Here is a 19,859-nt window from a genome sequence, read left to right as displayed (position 1 = left end):
CATCAAGAGTCCTCATTAACACAAGAGACTAGAGGGAGGTTAGGGCCTGGAACTCCTCTGTTGGGCATCTGTTAGAGTCTGTGGATGGCACTCTGTAGCCAGTTATAGATGCACCCAGGGGAAGATTCTCTCATGCATGATGCAATGTTCTCTACTTAGCTGGTTTTATACAGAAAAGGAGGTCTTGTTATAAACAAAGCCACTTTCTCTGTGCTTCCTTTTCTAAATAGGTCAGAAAAGACTCTCAGAGATGGGAAATTCCTAGGATATCTAAAAATTTGGTAGAAATGTCTAATTCTTTTCAAGCCTCAAATGGAATATTGTCTTATTTTGGATAGGTCAGACTTAGTTCAAATGCATGTTTAGAAATTTCTAAAATATAGAAAGCTCTTAGATTTGTTCTCTCAGCCTTGTTCTCTTTATTGTAATATCATTACTCTGGTCATTAATACAATATAATTTTGTGCTGTTCGATTCATTCAACTGAAAGGTAAGCTGTTTTACACACATTGATAGGAAGGTAAACTATTTTATACACATTTTAAATATGAACAGAAAATGGTTTTTATATAAAAATGCTCTTAAGGGGGAGTACCTGGATGGCTCAATCAGTTGAGCCATCAGCTGCCTGATTCAGACTCTTGATTTCCACTCAGGTCTTGACCTCAGGGTTGTGAGATTGAGCCTGCATTGGGCTCTGAGCTCAGCATAGTCTGCTTGAATTTTTCTCTCTACCCCCTCCCTCTGTTTACACTTTCTCTCTGCCTCCGCTCCTAGAACCAATAAATAAATCTTTAAAAAATATTCTTAAGGAGTAACATTCTAGTTTCACTTTTGCTAAATATATTCTCTTTAGAGAAAATTCCACTCTCATTCTTTTATTTTGTAAAACACTTTTTCCCACATTTCCCAATTATTCACTTGAAAATTTATTTGGTGTTCAATGGCTCCATCTTTTCACAAATGATTTATTTATAGCTTCATACTACTGATGAGTCATTTTCTAGAATAATCTCTTGACATCTATTTCCCCCTCCTCTCACCCCCCAAGGGAAACACAGATATTTTAAGCAAGTAAGTCAGTACACCAACTGGACTCTGCTAATTGAATCATGTAATTTATAAGTATTTTAGAGTCTTATCATTGAATAACAATCTACTATAAAATCTAAAAATAAAATTGTATTTATATTATTTGGCCTCAATCTTTAAAAATAAAAGTTTGATTAGAACTGTCAAAGAAAATCCAAGGGATGACTGATTTCCACCTAATGAAAAGCTAGCAGGTTAAATATAATCTTATTGACAGATGAGTGATTGAATGGTATGATGTATTAGTAATTAATGCAGACTAAATACGCAGCCAAGACATAATAGCCAAAGCAATAATTGTTTACATAAGATAGTATCCACTACAAATACACCCATGTGGCACATACCCTAGAGACTCAACCATCTATAAAGAAAGAGGGTAGAGTGGTGAGAAGGAAATGAACCACAGGGGATATTTGGAATTATACTGATAAGAGGTATGGAATTATTAAAATGCAAAAAGTATTTAGGTAATGAAGAACGAACCCAAATTGGCAATCCAGTAAAATATGCATGATCATAGCAGTTTCAAATTCACTAAGGGAGAATTTAAATTTTTCTTATTTTTCAACCATGATTAAATTTTTCATTGACAGTTCAATATTCCAAAGATATCATATATTTACTTCAACAGAAAATGCCAAGAATTAGGTCATCTCAGACCCTCTTTACAATTATATGGATCATGAGTACATTGTGAATGAAATGTGTGATATCTCTGAATGGAAATATGGTATCTCACCAAAGGGAATATTGCATGTGAAACAAAGTGCAGCTAACATGATTTGAACATTCCCAAATGGCTGTCTCCATCCACAGTTGCCGCCACCTCTCCATTCTGACTGATACAAACTTTACCAACACAAATAGCCCCATCTCTGGGTGTCTATCAGGCAGGCAGAGTTCCAGCATGGCGTTGTCTGCCTCAACGTGTGCTCGTCACGGATTGCTGAATGCACAACTTTTCCCATCTTGTAGGAGTACTTCCACTCCACTGCTCCTGACAAGAGACAAATTTATTTATGTATGCTGCTTCTGGTTTTGAAATGCAGAAAGATCACTTTTCCTATGATATTTTGAAAAAAATTACTCTTTGAAAGTAATACCTTAATTACAATAAAATGGCTATAGGATGGCTCAGATCCATAAACTTATAAAAGAGCAAAATTAAAATATCTGGTAGAATGTGCTTTTTCTTAGCTTTAAATGTGTAGGTGTGAGTGTGTATGTGTGTGTATTTTTAAAGGATCTTAATATAATAAAGCTACAAAAAAGAGATGTATCTTGTTTAATAATTTTGTGATTTTAATTTTCTGTCTGGCAGTCAAGGAAAGTGAAGAAAATTACCAGATTAGTGGTGTTTCAAATTCCTGTACTCCTGAACATAAGAATGAGTTCCAAATACTAAAAGGGAGAAAACTAGGATAAACCTGTTGTACTGGATTAGAATTGGAATTAATGTAAAACTCTTGGTTTCCAAATATATAGATAGAGATAAAAATATAGTTATCAAAGTGTGTGTTTGCACATATTCATATTCTCACATTCCCAGCCTGTTTCCTGAAAGGGCCCAGGAGCCACAATAGCCTGATAGCAGTGAGCATACCTAGCACCCTGAGACTGACTTCAAATACTATTCTCCATTGAAAGGAGCCAAGGATCCTTGGAGAGATGGCTGATTCCAGGGCTGGGAAAAGGAAAGTGCCAGATGAGCCTGGAACATCTTATTGTGCCAGAAAGCAGGAAGTGCTCAAAGAACTATGGCAACATGTGAAAAGGACATAGGAGCCAACTTCATGGAACTCCCACTGGCCAAACTGGGGATAAGTGAGCATCAAAATAAACAATGATAGTCATGTATTAAAACCCTTTGAATAAAACAGAAAATTGTGAAAACCTATAGATATGAATAAAAGAATGCATTTGATGTTGGATAAGGTACAAAATACATAGTTTTAAAGGATCTCCCCACAGATTATTTATTCATTACAAAGGAGAGAAAGATAATTGGGAAAACCAGCTGACATTACCCTAATCAAACCATCTAGTGAACCTCGTCAATAATAACAAATGATAATCATCCTCCTTGACAGGAAGAACCACCGTCACCTCTGTAATATGCTTGTCAAGCATGCATTACTTGAATCTAATCATAAGGAAGGATCAAACCCAAACTGAAGGACATTCTGCAATTTAAATGGCCTATAATCTTCAAAAATGTCAAGATCATGAAAGTGGAGGAAATACTGAGGAACTGTTCTGGTCTAAAGGAGACTAAAGAGACATGACAACTACTTGCAAGGTATGATTCTGAACGAGATGAGTTTACAAGAGACCTTTTTTTTATTTTTAAAGATCTATTTATTTATTTTAGAAAGGTGGGGAGGGGCAGAGGGAGAAGGAAAAAGAATCTTAAGCAGACTCCACGCTGAGTACAGACCTTGACAAGGGGTTCAATCTCACCACCCTGAGATCATGACCTGAGCAGAAACCAAGATTTGAGTGCTTAACCGACTGAGCCACCTGGGTGCCCCTACAAGAGACATTTTTGAAGCAATCGATAAAATTTGAATGGGATCTTGAATGCATCCCTGTTAATTATCTGATTTTGATGGTTACGTTGCATTTGTGTTGGAGAATGTCCTTATTTATAGGAAATTTGTACTGACGTATTGAGGGGTGATGGACAATTATTAGGTAGGCAACTTGCTCTAAATGATTTGGGGGGGGAGTTCTTAATTCTGTTTTCCAACAAAGTTTGTAAGTTTGTAGTTTTTCAAAATTAAAAACGTAAGGTTTTAATATCTATGCATGAGCCTTACTCTCAGAGAATCTGGATTGATTTAAGGTGAGACCCAGGCATACACATTTTTAAAAGCTCCCCAAGGTGTCTCTAACATATACCTTGGGTGGAGATTTGTCAGTTTAGACTCTAGGCAAACTCTCATTTTACAAAAGAGTGAACAGAATTCAGATGCCAGGCTGAAGATCCTGAAGGTGGCAGAAGAGGCTCCAGAACTCCTGGTTGGTTCATTCATTTATTTTATTGATATTATATTCAGGGCACTGTGCTGGGTGTTTTGAGGGAAGAAGAACAATAAAACATACATGTTTGTAATAGTAACAGTGCCTTCTCTTGTATAACATTTTATTACTTGTAATTTTTTTTTTTTACTTGTAAAATGTTTTAACACTCTTTTGGATGTCAAAACAATTCACTTGAGTATTATTACCTCAGTTTTACAGACAAGGAAACCAAGGTTACAATGAGTGTGTGATATTTTGTGTCAGGTCCAGGATTCTGCTGACACCCAGGTCAGGGTTTTTCTGCCACACTCCAATAGTTTAATAGAGGACAGCAAATGTTAAATGTCAGATGAGTAATAAAGAACCATAAGCATTCTGGGAACAGAGAAGAACTTAAGATCACTCCTGGTACAGTATTAGAGAGAACTTCATCAAGGAAGCAGGATGTGAGCTGCAGATTAATAAGCTGCAGTTTAGTAAGACTATAAGCAGAGAGAGAAGTAAAGTCGTCCTAGACAAATGGGTTATATAAGCAAAAAACACAAAGAAAATAAAATTTTAATGTCTTGTGGGAGATAAAGAGGCTAGTTTGGATAGAACAGGTAGTTCACATCAGTGAAAAATTCCTATCAGAAAGATATCAGGGTAGACTACAAGTATTTTTACCTGCAGCTCTTAAAGGGCAACCAGAACCTGAATAGCATGAGTTAGGAATCAGGGAAGGCTAGGCTATGAATTTGAGCCTTAGTTTTGCTTTTTATTAGTATCTGCTCTACAATGTAGAAGAAGTAGAAACATCTAGTACTTGGTGCTTCCAACAATGAAATGAGAAGGCCAAGGATAATCAATCTCACCAAGACTCTACTGAGTAAGGATCATTAATTTATCTGGCAGGAGGTGGGAAGTAATATGCATTCCTCTCAGAATAACTGCCTGTCCCTGTGCAGGGCTCCTGATTTAGAGGATTTCATTGATGACTTGTGGCAACCCCATGAGATAGAAATTATTGCTGCTCATTCTTACACAGGTACATAGGAAAGAAGGAAGTTGGGATTAGAATGTGTTCATTGTACTCCTCAAGATAACCTACCTGATAGATTTTACAACAGAGGTTTGAATTTAGAGCCATTCATTTCTCAAGTCCATCCTCTGACTCACGTTCTTACACAGGGCCAGGCAAGACCACTGTGTGCTCAACTCTGGTTAGGGTTAACTAGAAGAAGGACTTTTTGAACCTGAAAGTAATCTTTGGTCACAACATCTACCCTCAAAGTTGATAGAATTTGTTTAATTGGTATATATTTGTTACTCTGAATAGACATTTCAATTTCATTTTCTAAGTAGAGAAAATATATACTTTTGACTTTTATCTAAATAATACTTCATAGTATTTTTTCGTAGTTTTAAGTATAGAATTGGGAACTTTATATATCAATGAAAAGCACTGAGGATTTAGCCAGAGATCTGATTCTTTATTATTATTATTAGATTTATTTAAACTAAAAAGCCCTAATTTACCTGTTTTTTTCCCCCACTCTACACCCTCTGCCTCTGGCAATCACCAGTCTGTTCACTATCTGTGAATTTGGTGTTTGATTTATTTATTTATTTATTTATTTATTTATTTATTTATTTATTTATTTATAGATTCCACATACAAAAGAAATTATACATAGGTAACTATCATTTTCTATGAAAAGCATTATTGGAGTTTTCTGACCACAATGATATGAAACTAGAAATTAGCTACATGAAAAAAACTAGAAAATTCACAAATATGTGAAGATTAAACAACATGCTACTGAACATCCAATGAGTCAGAAAAAAAATACGAAGGAAATCAGAAAATATCTTGAGACAAAAGTGGAAATGTAACATACCAAAATTTTTTAAATGCAGCAAAAGCAGTTGTAAGAGGAAAGTTTATAGCAATAAATGCCTAACTCAGGAAACAAGAAACGTCTCAAATAAACAATCTAACTTTACACATCAAGGAATTAGTAAAAGACCAAATGAAGCCTAGTTACTAGAAGAAAGGGAATAATACAGACCAGTGCAGAAATAAATGAAATAGAAACTAAAAATACAATAGAAAAGATCAATAAAACTAAGAGCTGATTCTTTGAAAAGATAAACAAAGTTGATGAACCATTAGTTAGACTCACCAAGAAAAAAAGAGAAGACAAAAAAAAAAAAGAAGAGATATGTTACAAGTGCTACTACAGAAATACAAAGAATCATAAGAAATTACTATCAACAATAATATGCCAACAAATTAAGCAACCTAGAAGAAATGGATACACTATTAGATGCATACAACTTATTAAGACTGAATCATGAGACAATAAAAAATCTAAACAGATTGATTACTAGTAAGGTTATTGAGTGAGTAATCAAAAACCTCCCAACAAACAAAAGGCCAGGACCATCTGGGCTTCACTGGTTAATTCTACCAAACATTCACAGAAGAATTGATACCAATCTTTCTCAAACCCTTCCAAAAAATAAAAGTGGTGGAAACTCTTCCAAACTTGTTTTACGAGGCCAGCATTACCCTATAACTAAATAAGACAAAGATGCCACCAGAAGAGAAACAACAGGCCAATATCTCTGACACACATAGATGCAAAACTCCTCAATAAAATATTGGCAAACTGGAGGCACCTGTCTGGCTCAGTCAGCAGAGCATAGGACTCTTGACCTCTGTGTTATGAGTTCAGGTCACATGTTGGGCATAGAGCATACTTAATTTTTAAAAATTAGCAAACTAAATTCAACAATACATTAAAAGGATCATACACTACAATCAAATGGGATTTATTCCAGGGATACAAGGATAGCTTAACACCTGCGAATCAGTCAATGCAATATACCATATGAACAAAATGAAGGATAAAACATATGATCATATCAACAGAGGCAGAAAACACATTTGACAAAATTCAACATTTATTTATGATAAAAACTCTCAACAAAGGTCTGCTTCTGATAGAACCAGGAGGGATTGGAGAGACTAAGAATGGACTTGAAGGAAGCAGTTTTAAAAAAAAGAGTTTCAAAAAATTCTAGATAGAATGAGTTTCCTTATCTCCTGTTTCCAATATTGAAAATAAACAGAACAACTCACCATGCCCTATGGTCATCAAACCATGTCGGCCTGGGAAAAGATTTTCTGATTGATGCTTTGTTGAGGCTGGTGGAATTAAAGCATCTGTTCATACTGTCAATGACAGAGCATAGGCATGAAAAATGTTTTATTCTGGGAAACAGAGTTGAGAGCAGCGATTAGAAAAGAAGTAGTATCCTATGCCAGGCCATCAGGGCCACTTGCATAGAATCTGAGTGATGCTCTTCCTGTCAGGGTGACACACGTAACATACATAACACAGTCAACTAATACAATGGTTGAATGCTATCATTGCTTGCTCACATCAACTGCCTACCTCACATGATTTGTTGAGCCTCTTCAATGTAACAAATATATACTGTTTATGCACCAAGTGGGATGGGGAAAGGGAGTTTGTGTAGAGGAGACGGATAAGGTATCACCCATGGCTCTTTATTCTGAAATGTTTAGTCTCGATTACAATGAGAGGTTTCCATATGTTCTAACATGAATTAAATGTGAAAGGCTCTGGCATTTTAATTGGTGAATTCTCATTTTGACTCCTCCGTACTTGCCCTTTGGCACCTGAAATTCATCTTAGGAAAGGTAGTGAACTGGTGGGAACCAAAGACATAAGAATTGTAGAAAGAAATAAAATTGTGTTTTAAATGGCTGGTTCCATTCCTCTTGATTCCTGATTACTTGATGGCAAATAAGAACAGTCTCTGATCTGACCAGAAAAACATTGTAGGTCGTCCCTTAAACTATTTGCCAGACATAAAGCCAGTCACTAAAACCAACTGAATAAATTTATGCTGAGCTTCTATTCGACAGCCTTCAGAGAAATATCTTAAGTAAATTGTTCATTTTTATTAGAAATAAAAGGATAAACAGATATTATTACATTATAAAACTTACATAAGAAAACAAGTATGACTCATATTTGATAAGTATTAGTTTAGATGCTCAGCAATTTGTAAAACGGAGTTCTCATTTAGAGGACTTTCCCCTCCCTGAAAGACTATAATCAGTTTTCAATTGTATATGGTAATGGAGGAAAACTGTGATACACATTAACCACAATTTATTTCTTTTTTGGATTAAAATATATTTTTGTAACTCTTTTTAAGAGGCATGTACTTGAATATATTCTTCGGAGTAATGTTAAGCTGCTGTAACAAAGTGACCCCAAAGTACAGTGATTCTAAAAAGGTAGAAGCTATTTCTCTCTTATAACACTTCCTCAGTGAATGGTCCAGGTGTGAGGGACAGTTCAGCTCTGACAGATTTCACACGCTCAGATCCTTCCATGTTGCTTCATCACCCCTCAGGCATGTTATTATGGTCGTAACTGGGTTACCACCATGTCTAGATTCAGCCAGTAAAAAAGAAAAAGAGCATATAGGCCCAATGCCTAAAGCTCTAGGCCATGAGAAGGCACACATCACATCCTTTGGCATTCTATTGGAGAGAACCTGATCACATCTACCTGCAGGTGAGAGTGGGAAAGCAGACTCTAGCCACACAATTATGTACCCAGGGGAAAAGGAAAAAGGGTTAAAGGAGATAACCAGTAGTCTGCCCCATGTTGATAATATGGGGATTCATAATTGAATGGGTGTACTTTAAATGACTTAGGAAGCTATGTGGTAAAGATCTCAAAGAGATGGTTGAACAGCCCACTTCCTTTATTGCCTCCCAGAGAAGACATTCAATCCCTCTAAATTTAGATCAGTATGTCTGAGTGGCTCAGTGGTTGAGCATCTGTCTTCAGCTCAAGGCATGATCCTGGAGTCCTGGGATCGAGTCCTGCGTGGAGTCCTGGATACAGATGTATCCACTGTAGGGAAACATGAAGTAGAATTTCAAGACAAGAGACAAGAGCAGGGAGCCTGCTTCTCCTTCTACCTGTGTCTCTGCTTCTCTCTTTGTGTCTCTCATGAATAAATAAATAAAATCTTTTTTAAAAAGAAACTTAGAAGAAGGTCAAAGCCTATGTTAAAACAATTCACCATTTTGCCATTAACTTGCAGCCAAACCCAAGACTTAACATAAATGAATGATGTCATTAACAGCTGAGAAGACTCTTAACTGTCATGCCCCCAGATCACATACTGGCATCCAGCAGGTTGAATGAAGTTCACGGACATGGTTCATTAGTACATCATGACAAATAATGTCTTTGGGGAAAACAAGGGAATTCTGACAAAAGTCCTAGAATTGTCACTTCTACCTGGCAACAGGTTGGCATTCAGCGAGGGCAGGTAAACTAGGCTCCCTACCGTCTCCAGCAAAACCTCCTATATTGCTCTGGCCTGGCTCCTAAACACTTTTGAGCTTCTAAGGCCTACGTGGTACACACTCCCACTCAAACCTAGTATTTAACTTCAGTGGTGATCATAAGAAGCCCTGTCATTGGGAAGTAGGATGGTTATCCTTGCAGGATGCAGCCTGTCTCAGGTTTACTGCCTCTTCACAGTCAACTACAGGATTCTCCTTCATTGACTTTATCCAACTAGTGCTTACTACACTTTTAGAACACTCTTTACTATAATCTCTACTAAGTATTGAGTTGCCTAGATTCACTGAGACTGGTACTTTCCATTAATATTAGAGGCAACGGATGTATCCACTGTAGGGAAACATGAAGTAGAATTTCAAGACAAGAGACAAATTAGGGAGAGTGGATGGTTTTCCAGCTTCTCCAGCCTCAACATTGTGATTTCACTGATTCACTAAAATTAAAATTTGTGTGACAAAATCCCATAACATCAGACAGCAGAATACTACTTGAGAAAAAAAAATACACTCATAAACCAAAAGGACACCATTTATGGTTAAATCTCACTGGCCGTTATCATAGATTGTAATCAAGTAGAAAGAGAAACCACATAATCATCATCTCATGTTCTCACAGAATAGGCATATGCAAAAACAATCACCATGTGCATTATGAACATAGAACTAGAAATAAGTTTTTAAAATCTTAAAAAATAAATTCACTGACAAAATGAATTTATGATGATACTTGTATAAAGCAAGACTAGAAATAGGAAATCCAGCGAGGAGTCTGCTCTCCCTTTCCCTCTCCCTCTCCCCTCCACTCATTGTCTCTCTCTCTCTCTTTCACTCAAATAAATAAAATCTTTAAAAAAAAATGTTTTAATAAAAGAATAAATATTGGATAAAAGAGAAATGGACTGATCTGTGTGCCTAAAATGATAAGCTTTTTCTTTTCTTTAATGTTTTGCTGTTGTCATCTTCTGTAAATAATATCTTTATTGAATCTTCCTCTGAGTGAAGCAACAGACTGGACTGCAACTTAAATCAATCAGCTGGTCAAAAAAGTAGTATTCTGGGCCAAATCCTTTGAAAATGTACCATATGCATTATTCTCCAGAGCTCAGTTCAGATCTCAGTGGTTAAAAATTATGTGAGACAGGATATTGGTTCTCTGCTCTCCCTAGACTCCCAGAACCCATCCTTTGCCCTTATAAATTTGAGCTGGTGTCTGGTTTTGTTTGGGAAGAAAAAATAAATAATCTAGCAAAACACACAAGGGGGAAATCCGACAAGACCATCATTAACGTGCTAAATTATTTCTAATATCTCTCCCCTTCCGAACCCCAGGGCTGCAAATGCTTTGCATAGCAGTAAAGCTGTCTTTCTCTACTGAGATGGAGCAGGCGGACGAGCATTTGCATTTGACTTCTGCTGATGGAAACTTAACATTAAAATGCTATTGGCAAGTCCGCAGAAGCACAGAAGAGCAGGGCCTTATTCTTTTTTAGATGTAGCTCTTTGCAGAGGCTCCTGAAGAGTGCTCAGTAGGGTGTGACCATATTGCTCCCCGTGGTCATCATATGGTTTGCCCACGCAGACGCCGAATTGTTTTGTGGATGTGAAATATCGTATGTTACCCCGAGAGCAGTGGAGCCAGTGGAGCCAGAAACTGTTATTGAGACTGACAGTTACATTGTGCTCCTGAATAGTGAAACGGCAGAATCAAAAACACAAACGGACCCAGACAGAATGTCCTGACCTTTAAGAAAAAGCCTGATTGGATATGGTGCGAGCTCGCCTTCATCTCCCTCCATAATGCATTACACCTTTCTCAGCCCACTTTCTCAGGGTAGGCGGCTCACAGACCAGCCTCGCTTACATTCTTTATGTGAAATTATTTATGGGGGAGAAAACTCAGGAGCCCTAAAGTAAGTAGCCAGCTCCCCCCCTCCACATTTTACTCTTGATAGTTATTTTATATCAACATTAATGACAGCATTATTTTCATTAACCCAAGCCTATTGGTACTTATGGCTGTTGCTTAAATTTTAAAAAATGCAGAAAGATGCCCAGAGATGGGAGTGGATGTGTAATCAGTGCTTCCAGACAAATGCCATTCAAGTGTCTTTAGATTCATAAGTAACCGTTCGCGTTTGCTGCTTACCGTATTGCCAACTTCTTGGAGGGATCGAAATACAAATAGAAGCTGCACAGAATTGACGTAGTTAATCTCGCACTTTTCTCTAGTGACTTTTCTGTTGAATGATGAGACAATGGTTTTCTTTATGAGAAAAAGTCATTAATTGCTCCATAAGTGACTGATGCAATAATTAAGAGAATGTCTCTATTTTAAGAAGTTGGTGTTTCCAGCTTAATTCCCTTCGTTTTATAGAGGAGACTATTCAACGTTCCCGTGTAAGAGGGCCATGCCGTTCACGTGTGAAGATCTGCGTGACACGTTATTAAATCCCGTGTCCTGAACTATCTGACAGAAACACCACATGGTGAGTTGGAACAAGAGTTAGAGAATAACTGGGATAATTAGCATAACATAAAACAATAGTTTCAGCTACGTGTTTCTTTCTGCAACGTAAGAGGACAGTAGTGATGCTGAAATTTGGCCACCGGGAAAAGATGAATTACAACACCTAAAGAAAATCGTCTCAATGCATATTTGGGGTTAAAAAAAAAAAACTCTTTATTTTCAATCAGAGATTTCTTCTTTGCATTTATTTTCTAATCATTCTTTCCTCTTAGAACAACTCTGTAGACACGCAGTACCTTTCTGAGGCTTCTCTCTGTCTTTTTCTCCTGTTCTTTTCCTGATTCTAGGCTGCCCTTTGCTGACAAAAGCTCTTCCTAAGTTAATAAATGTGATTTCAGTAGTTGTCACTGTGTAAACATTCACCACTAGTTGATTTGTAATACATGATTTAAAATACTTATAGGATTACATTACACGTACTTGCCGAGCTCATCTGTCTCGTCAGATACAGGAACTGAACCTCTCATCACATTTTTTAACTCTGGGCTTCTTAAAAGCCTGACGATTCCACTGGTGTTTCTTGCATCTCTGTTATCCAGAGGAAAGCATCTTCTAACTCAATTAGCATGCCAAAGAATGGGTTTGCTTCTATGCTCCATTAAAGTCAACTAAATGGATGCGCTGCATGTCTTTATTTCAAAAATAAAGCTGGACAATTAAATCCCGTGTCTCTTTGCTCAGCTTTTGATTCCACACAAAGCTTTCCCACTTGCTGCCTCTGGATGCAGTGTTAACAAAGTCAGTTAACATCAAGCACTGCAGTAACAGGCATAGCAGAATTCCTTGTTTTTGCTCAATCAATCTGTGTTCAAACTATCAGTTTGATTTATTTGTCCACATTGACCCTTATTCACCACTTAATTATCCTCGTATAATGTTTCAAGAGGCTTCTGACACAAGGAGAAAGACAATTGCCCGTGTTCTGTGAAACAACTGTTGACCTGATGGGCCCAAATGAAGACTGTAGGTCGAAGGTTGTTTGCTTTTGGGAAGAACCCACTTCTCATGCCCGGGAGCGGCGGCCAGAGCCACTGGCTATGGGTGCCAGAGGCTGTCTGGTCAAGCTGTTAATCAGGTTCTCCGAGTGTGTGCTGGACCATCACAGCAGGATGTTCACAGCGTTTCACTCTATCAGACTCTCCAAAATCCCTGATATGTTTGGAATGATGTTAGAGTTAAGAAAACACACGCACACACACAGCACTTCTATTCCAGCGATGTCCTCATAAGTATACGGTTACTGTTGTGATTGAAAATACATTTGCTCACTTTATGTCACGTCAGGAGGGATTTCAGAATCACAGACATGAAAAGGGAAATAATATTATAAACACTGAACTACTTCCTGTCGTGGTGGATCTCTAAGTCCTGCTAACAAATGAGATGAATTATTGTTACTGGAAAGCAAACCAATACCTGTCTTTTATGCCTTGCCAAAAATACGATAGTGGCAAGTTTGATTTGAGATTAAGGAAATTCATTCAGAACTTTTGAAATCTGACAATTCTATATTCAGAGCCATCGAAATTCAAGCATAAGGAAAATAAGCGGTAGTTGAAAACATAGACCACAAATATTAAAATTTATAGAAAAATGGCACATGGAAATATAAAAGTATAATTTTATATTTATGAAGTGGATTTCTATAAAAATTTGAAATTCTTTTCTGGTGAGTTGAGGCCATATTTCATTTGGCTCCATCATAGACTGCATAAACAGACTTTACAGCACCCTACCCACCTCAGTTTGTCATTTTAATTTTTCACACATTTTTCTCTCTTGTTTGGTATGTTCTCTATCTTATTAAATTTTGGTCTCCGTGGTTACCAATGTCAACTGGCAGCATAATTGTTTTTCACAAATTAAAAATATTCATAAGTGCCGTTTGAACCTAATATTAGAAAATCACTCAGAATTCATGATCTGACATGGCCTCCACTTGTTGGAGATTTTTACCCTGTTAGCCTTTGCCTTCCCTTCTCTATAATGGGTAAATAAATACAAATGTTGCCCCACAAAAGGAATATCGTAAGAACTGGATAAGTTATAAGCAGCATTTTAAAATGCAAACTTCCAAATAGTTCTAAAAGCTATTTGGTAGGATGTTTTATGGCTATGGTTGTAACCAAAACTCTAGGAAGCATTTACAGAAGACCCAATGACCAATATGAAAGCCACCAGAATGTAGTTTTGCATACGCCACCGTCCTGAACCCTGATGCACTCGGCATGAAAAGGTCTGAAGTCCCAGCTGAGCTGGTCTGGTGGCCAATGAACCTCTACCTGATTCGGTGCCTCTACCTGATTGGGTGCAGAAAGACAGGGTCAGGAGACCCTGGTGTCCTTAGGCATCCCACGCAGACGTACTAGCAGCGGTTTTCACACCACTCAGGGCTCTCTACCATCTAGGGATTAGGAGCAGTGCTTCCAGGAGCCCCAGTGGTGCTCAAGGGGAGCACATCTGAGTGGGTGTACAATGGGGTGAGCTGCAGCCCTGCACAGCCAGCTTTGACCACAGGGGATCCACTTCTTTCAGTTGTTTTCTACAGAATTTTTTTTTCTCCAGGATAAAAGATTGCATAAACTTTAAAGAGTCTTTAAAAAGTCTTTTTTTAAGCTCTGAATGTTGAAGATGTCCAGCTCTGGGATTACATAAATCTAGGAATAAAATTGTAATTTTTAGAGCTGCAAGAATGCAAAGAGACAACGTGGAATAGGCAGGCGGAAAAATCCAGGTGGAAAACGAGGCCTCCATGTTGCCCCTTGGTGCCCTGGTCCGTCCTTCCAGTAGTTTGCTGCTGGTAAAGCATTCCGCTGTTTCCTGTGGCCATAGATATACTTGGGCTGAGATCTCCTGAAGGTTCTCGCCCGTAGGAATGCCAGTGGGAAGGTGAAGAGGCATACTTCAGGGAATTGTTCCAACATGGATCCCTGCTCTAGGGAAGGCCATGGAACTTTATTACTTGCTCTGCACTTGGCCCCCAATACCAAGAAGTTTTCATATCATGCTCCAATAGAAACAATCAAAATAAAAAGTTCCCTGAGAAAATGCAGCCATCTGATTTTTTTCTTTTATCTCCCTCCTGCTCAGAGTTCCTGCCTACTTGAAAATATATTTTTTGATCTGAAAAACGTAATTTGCTTTCAACTCTTAGAGCTATTTACACCTGTTTCCTTCAAAAACAGATGTATCGAAAGTTCACTTCCAACACCTCAAGGATTCTGTCACAGATCTACTTTTGCATCTGTTTGCTACACGCTGCTAGTGTTTAAAAACAGGACACAAATGTGAAAGCAACTGAGAAAGAGCCACAGAAGCAAACACTCGTTCTTGCAAATATGCTTAACTTTCATCTGCATAAACCTCCCAGCTCCTTGAATTAAGGTTAATACAAAACTTACCAAGAAGATAAGAAGGAATGGGACTCTGAGGATAATTCTAAATTCACTAGAACATTTTGAATTATTATGGGACAGTGTTTAATACTTTGTTAGATTTGTCTTTTGATGGAGTAAAACTTCAACAAACTGGCCCTCCTTAACACAAGCAGATAAATAATATCTGAGAACTTGCCTTGTTTTAGGAACTGCTTATGAAATGTGTGGGTACCTTGAAAGCTCAACTGGCTTCTCTGCTTAACACCTGTGTGACCTTGTGGAAGTTATTTAGTTTTCCAGAACCTCAGTTTCTTTATATGTATAATGGGGACTTCGATGTTGGAAATACATAGTGAGATCACCTAAATACAGCCCTTACTTCATGCCTGTCAACAAGTAAGTGACCTACAAATTAGTTTCCTTTAAGCTCTGTTCCTTCTTGAAATTCTATGACACCTATGAAGCACATGGTCATCCTGTCAAGGACAAACTAATTGAGGCTTAGAGAGAGTAATCAGAAACCACACACAGGGGTGGGGGTGGGGGGCTCAGTGGTGTAGCGCCACCTCCAGCCCAGGGCCTGTTCCTGGAGACCCGGGATGGAGTCCACGTCAAGCTCCCTGCATGGAGCCTGCTTCTCCTTCTGCCTGTATGTCAGCCTCTCTCTCTCTCTTTTTCTCTTTGTCTCTCATGAATAAGTAAATAAAAATCTTAAAAAAAAAAAAAAAAAGAAAAGAAACACCAGTCTGTTGGGCTCTCTGGCTATATACTTTACATTGTCCCATTCAGTCTTTGTTCCTCCCTTGAGAGCCACTATAATAAGACGAAGATTTAGCTACAACATGTATGAATTCACAGGGAAATATGCTACAGGTAGAGGTGAGGAATGGAAAAGAAGTAGAAAACTAAGAAGACACAGAGCTTGTGATTATATATCTTAACATGTGGTCTTGGAAGTCGTGGAAAACGCAATCCCCTGACTGGAGATGTTGGAAGAAAAGTAATGGGGAGCACGGTTTATTGTTTAAAGTAACAGTTCTGCTGGAGGGCGGGGCATGAATTTAGTCCCTCAGGAGGACATCAGGCAATGGCTAGAGATGGTTTTGGTTGTAACAAAGAGGAAGAGACTTTACTGGCATCTGGGAAAAGAGACCAGGAATGCTGCTAAATATTCTGCAATGCACAGGGCTGCCCCCTACGACAAAGAATTATTCATCCCCAAATGCCAATACCACAGAGATCGAAACAGTCTATTTTTTAAAGGTTTTATTTATTTATTCATGACAGACACAGAGAGAGAGAGGTAGAGGGAGAAGCAGGCTCCCTGAGAGGAGCCCGATGTGAGACTCGATCCCAGACCCCGGGATCATGCTCTGAGCTGAAGGCAGATGCTCAACCGCTGAGCCACCCAGGCGTCCCGAGACAGTCTGTTTTAAAATGAAAAATCCAATTAAAAAAAAAAAACAAAAACATTCCTCTTTCTTTGTAATGATTCCTTTTCTTTAATAGACTGTAAATATTCTGGTAGTGATGTCAAATGGAAATTTGTTCAGTACCTTCATTCTGAACTGTGGGGTTACAATGGTTCTGTGTGAGAAAATTAAGTGTTTGTTTTTTTTTTTTTAAGATTTTATTTATTTATTCATGAGAGACACACACAGAGAGAGACGGAGACACAGGCAGAGGGAGAAGCAGGCTCCACCCAGGGAGCCAGATGTGGGATTCGATCCCGGGACTCCAGGATCACAGGGCCAAAGGCAGGCACTAAACCACTGAGGCACACAGGCATCCCAGGTGTTCCTTAAGTGTTTAAATATATGTAATAACTCTAATACCAGAATGAAAAAAGCCCTGAAATAATTAGTATTCTAATTACTTATAAGTTTTAAATTGAGAAAAATACTATAAAATCTTAAATGTTGGGCTCAAATAAAATAGTAAAAGTTTCCTCATGTTACTTTTTTTCTTTTTGCTAGAGTCTAAATTCCTTGCCTCAGGTTATCTGAAATCTGGAGATCTCTAACAAACCCAACATCCAAAATAGACTGTGCCTCACAGAAAACACTACAGAAAAGATAAAGTCGTGAGGTTAAGATCATTCTAAATCTGTGTGTTGCATCAAGCTTCTATGTTTATTCTTTGGGTTTTTCCCCTGGAAAACATGGACACTGAATCCAAACAAGATTACACAAATAGCATTCTACAAAGAACAGAGTAGATTTCATATATGGTTAAATGGTGTGTCAAAAACAAGCATTAGAATTACCTTTGTTAGTGAACTCCATAGTACAAGCACCACTAGCTTCCTCATTGAAAACCAACTACTTGTGGAGGAAACAAATAAAGAAACTTCATTTTCTTGTCTTACACAAGTCCTTCTAATACAGAAAAGCACTGAGACTAAATATTCAGCAGAGCCTACAACATTGACCCCAAAGTGCAGGATCACATTGTTACGTCTGGATCTCCGTCTTTTGAAGGCAAAAGGGTTTCTGTCACCAGATTCTAATAAGAAAAATCAAGTTGTGTTTTCCATGGTAATTCCTACTAGCAAAATTTTAAATACACTTTTAATAAAAACATATGAACACGAAATACTTTCTGGTTGATACAGATGGATGAAAGAAACATTAATTTTTTTATATGGAAAATTTACGACAGCAAAGTCAGTATATATCAAAGAGTTTCACCAAGGCACACCAATAAAGCTTTCACCTACTGGGTTATGTTAAAACAGGGCAAGATAAAAGTAAAGTTAGTTCATTTCTTCCCATCACAACAAAAAGGTTGATAAAGAACATACTTGATATCAAACAGAGCTTCCTGCTGGTTTCAGTTACCTGGGAGTTTGGTGCCTGTGGTTTGAATAATGTTTCCCCTACAATAGGAATGACAGCAGAAGTGTGGAGAGACTGATGGGGCTTCCTGCAGGCTCAGCTTTTAGAGTTCAAACTCATTCTTTATTCTCAAGTAGAAACAATAACAAATGTGTAAATAAATAGTCACTGATCTTCTGATGTTCCTTTTTTGGTGCTGGAAATTACATAACAGTTCATACAGCAGAGATGAACTGACTTTATCAAGCTACATTCCAGAGTTTTGGAAATTTTCTAAAGAATTAGCAAAGAACGGTTTTCGATAACACTCTTTGGAAATATATGCCTGCGAAATGAGATTCTTAAAGAAATAGGGCTTAGGCAGTTTGGGCATTGATGAAAGATGCTTTGATAATAATAAAAAAAAAAGCAAAACCTATAATATGCATAGACTTGTACATATCCAAAAGTTCTAATTTTAATAACTACAATTTTTGTCTCCTCAATTCTGGATAACATTTTGCCAAAATAATAAAATTTTAATATAAGATTTTAAATTTCAATGTGAAATATAACATCTGTACCAGCATTGACAATTATTTTTTTCTAAAAGGATTGCCTAAACCAATGTCAAAGAGGTATCTACTTGATCCTCAGATCAAACAAGATACTTGGCTACAATTTATATGACTTTCAAGCATATTAATAAAAAGACTGGCAGTGCATTTTACAATTGCTTACATTAATTTTTAATAATTTTTAACCATTCCCCCAAAATTACTGTATTTAATTATCACTCAATTGTTGAAAACTATACGTTTCTGTGATTTAACAACTGCGTTTTAAGTAATGCCCAGAGGAAAATACTTTAACTTCGGCTAAACTAACATTTAAATTACAGGAAGGGGGAGACAAGGAAGATTATGGCAGGAATCAAACTGAGTGAGCCATATAACGCTTCTGGTTGACCACCAGAGGGCAGCATACTCAAAAGGTTGTGGGTGGGAGAGGGGCGAAAATGAAGGGAAGGTAGGGTCGTTAGCTGCATCTATTCCAAATCTCAAGGCTTCACACTGTTTTGTTTTCCCAGTTAAAACAGAATGTAACATTTCTAACAGAAATGTAAGACTGAGGATTTTTTTATTCCAACTTTTTTAAAAAGTGGAAGAAACTTCAAAGCAGAACCAGTAACGCTTTAATTGCACTTAAATGTGCCCAGCACTGTTTTAAGTCTTTTGCGTATATTAACTCATTTGGTCCCCATAACGACCCTGTGATGTGCACATTGCTATTACCCCCAATCTTACAGCTTAGGAAATTTACAGCAAGAGCTTCAATCACTTGCTCCAGCAAAGGAGTGGAGCTGAAATTCAGACCAAGAGTGTTTGGTTCCAGAATTCAGGCATAAGATGTCTCAATCAGAACTGAGACTTCCAGAAGTTCTCTTTTTGTTACCCGGTCATCAGCTTCTCTGCTGGAGTGTAAGTCAGATACTGATTCCTTCCTCTTATCCCATCTTCTTAAAAGATTCTATATTTTCCTTTTATTTTTTATAATAATAACCCATCTGCAATTCTAAAAGAGAGATGTATTTGGTATTTCCTTGAAATCCA

General features: G+C 37.6%; 1 long non-coding RNA gene across 1 annotated transcript in view; it reads right to left on the bottom strand.

The window, feature by feature from the left end:
- The window catches only part of LOC140614276 (uncharacterized), a 39,444-nt gene that overhangs the window by 11,830 nt on the left and 7,755 nt on the right, over nucleotides 1-19,859 (bottom strand). The window contains exon 2 of the long non-coding RNA XR_012015174.1: nucleotides 1,835-2,092. This is a non-coding gene — a long non-coding RNA (uncharacterized lncRNA). The remainder of the gene's footprint in view (nucleotides 1-1,834; nucleotides 2,093-19,859) is intronic.

The sequence above is a fragment of the Canis lupus genome, chromosome 1 (genome assembly GCF_048164855.1).
Source record: "Canis lupus baileyi chromosome 1, mCanLup2.hap1, whole genome shotgun sequence".
Taxonomy (NCBI): domain Eukaryota; kingdom Metazoa; phylum Chordata; class Mammalia; order Carnivora; family Canidae; genus Canis; species Canis lupus.
The sequence above is the reverse complement of the archived record's forward strand: the minus strand, read 5'-3'. Positions and strand labels throughout refer to the sequence as shown.